The following is a 2,933-nucleotide window of genomic DNA, read 5'->3' on the forward strand; positions in this document are numbered from 1 at the left end:
GCCAGAGCCCGTACCTGAGCAGAGCGCAGGCTTATGGTTCACACGCACACATATTGACAGTGACTGTGCAGAGTCGTCCTGCCAAACAAAGAGAGGGAAATAAAATAAAACATAAAAAAGTACTAATATAAAGACTATTATATCAGCATACACAAAATCACTTGAATGTGTCACTTATAACTTCATGTTTGATATTATTGGAATCAGCAAACAGGCACAGAGAAGAATTTTCAAAAATGCATCACACATTTTCTGACCTCCTTATAGGAAACCATTACTCCACATTTAATAGGATTTCATTCCTTAACCTGTCAAAAAAAGAAAATACACTGAGATTTTTTCAATGCAAAAATGACAAACCTGTGCTGACAATGACCTTCATGTCCTTCCTGTACATTACATTACAGCTCTAATAATTCAATGATTAATTTTGTAAATAAAGTAACTGTAGGCCTAATACAACCATTTTCACATTGTGGGGAAGTGAAAGCATTAACGTTATCTTCTTCAGTGGAATTTTATCGGACAGTGAATCCAAACAATAAAGCACAACACAGGCTATGAACTGTAGGCTACTCCAGAGTTCCCAGTCGCCACAAGTATAAAAGCATTTAACACAGGCTGTACAAAGCGTGACTTGAATTTACTCAATAAAGTTAAAATAGGAGTTACACTGACAATGGTGTACTGGTGGCGACGTACCTAGTGACGACGTGTGTATCACACGGTTGTAAGGCGATGTACTTAGTGACGACGTGTGTATCACACGGTTGTAAGGCGATGTACTTAGTGACGACGTGTGTATCACACGGTTGTAAGGCGACGTACCTAGTTCAGACGTATTTAGTAGGCGTATATTTATACAGGAATTCGAACATACGCCGCCGTGACGTCGCCGCCGGAAGACGTTGATTCCATGCACTCGCCGCCAAGTCGCCGCCGGTCTCCCGTCTGCAGTCCCAATCACTCCCATTCAAAAATCCACACGGTCTGGCGGCGACGGCAGGGTAGACTGCTCCTTCTCCTTCTCCTGGTAATCCACGCTCTGACACTATCCACCCGCCATACTCCTGGTAATCCACGCTCTGACACTATCCATCCGCCATACTCCTGGTAATCCACGCTCTGACACTATCCACCCGCCATACTCCTGGTAATCCACGCTCTGACACTATCCACGCTCTGACACTATCCACCCGCCATACTCCTGGTAATCCACGCTCTGACACTATCCACCCGCCATACTCCTGGTAATCCACGCTCTGACACTATCCACCCGCCATACTCCTGGTAATCCACGCTCTGACACTATCCACCCGCCATACACCCCTCCCCACAGAAACTGTATAAACCCACGACAGCGGACATTCGCTTCGTGTGGACAGAACATATACACACCTGGTACAGATATTTTTCTGATGAAGAAATCTGCCGGGCCCAAAATTTGAGAGCTCTAGGTATAGTGGTTTTGGATCTGGACCTGGTCTAATGTGGTCTTCATGCAAAATAAGCGGTGAAATCGTCCTTTAAAACATTTTCACAAATTGAATAAAGGTTTCACAAATCTGAAACTATGTTTGATTGAAACTTTAGTCTCTCTGGAGTAATCTAGTCCAGATTTGAGAGCTCTAGATATAGTGGTTTTTGATCTGGACCTGGTCTAATGTGGTCTGCATGTGGAGAAAAAGTAGTGAAATCACCCTTTTGTCATTTTCACAAATAAAATAAAGTTTTTCAAATCTAAAAAAGTGTTTCAGACAGGCTTTGCCTAAAATGCACAACAGCTTTCACAGCAGTAAGAGGTGCAAAAAACAGAGATTCGGTGAACAAGTTAGCTAGCCATGATCGATCTGAACTCCATTCAGAAAAAACATTTACAAAGTTGTTGTCCTGCTGTCTTGCTGACAGACCTGACAGTGTAACAAATCGGCATCATATTGTACTTATTTCGGCATCGGTTTGACCCGTGTATCGAAATTAAATCACAGCTAAATGTTTACTTTGGGTGTAATTTCTTAATCTATCAGATTAAGAAATCTGAATCTATCAGATTAAGAAAGCGTTATAGTCAGTATAGACTCAGCCACAGTGAAAGGTGGCTGTGGATGGATTGGTCTGTTTCTCTGGAGGTAATAATAATAATAATCCTTATTTGTAGAGCACTTTTCAAAAACAAGTTACAAAGTGCTTTAACAAGTGTAAAGAATAATACAAAAAAACAAGATAAGAGCATGGGAAATTAATATAAAATTAGTAAAATACAATAAAATAAAAGGGATAAAATAAAGTCAAATAAGATCGGGAAAGGCTCTCCTATAAAAGTATGTTTTAAGAAGCGACTTCACTGACTCAGCCGACCTGATTTCCTCGGGCAGGCTGTTCCAGAGCCTCGGGGCCCTGACAGCAAACGCTCTGTCCCCTTTAGTTTTCAGTCGAGACTCTGGAACAGACAACAGACCTCTGCCCGAGGATGTCAAGGTACGTGCTGGTGCATATGGGACTAAAAGGTCTGAAATATAACAAGGCGATGAAGAGCTTTAAAAGTGATCAATAGAATTTTAAAGTCAATTCTAAAACATACTGGGAGCCAGTGTAATGAAGCTAAAATAGGAGTAATGTGGTCATATTTCTTTGTTCTGGTTAAAAGCCTGGCAGCTGAGTTCTGGACAGTCGAGTCGATCAATAGATTTTTGGGTTAAACAGGTGAAAAGGCTGTTGCAATAATCCAGGCGTGATGAGATGAAGGCGTGTAAAATGGTCTCAGTGTCCTTAAAAGTTAACATAGATCAAATTTTTGCTATATTTCTAAGTTGATAAAAACATGATTGAACAAGCTTTGTGGTGTGCTGCTCAAAATTTAAATTACTATCAAACCAAACACCAAGGTTCTTTGCCACAGGCTTAATGTGATTTACTAGGGAACCAGCAGATGG

Source organism: Micropterus dolomieu, linkage group LG19 (assembly GCF_021292245.1).
Source record: "Micropterus dolomieu isolate WLL.071019.BEF.003 ecotype Adirondacks linkage group LG19, ASM2129224v1, whole genome shotgun sequence".
In the NCBI taxonomy this organism is placed as follows: Eukaryota; Metazoa; Chordata; class Actinopteri; order Centrarchiformes; family Centrarchidae; genus Micropterus; species Micropterus dolomieu.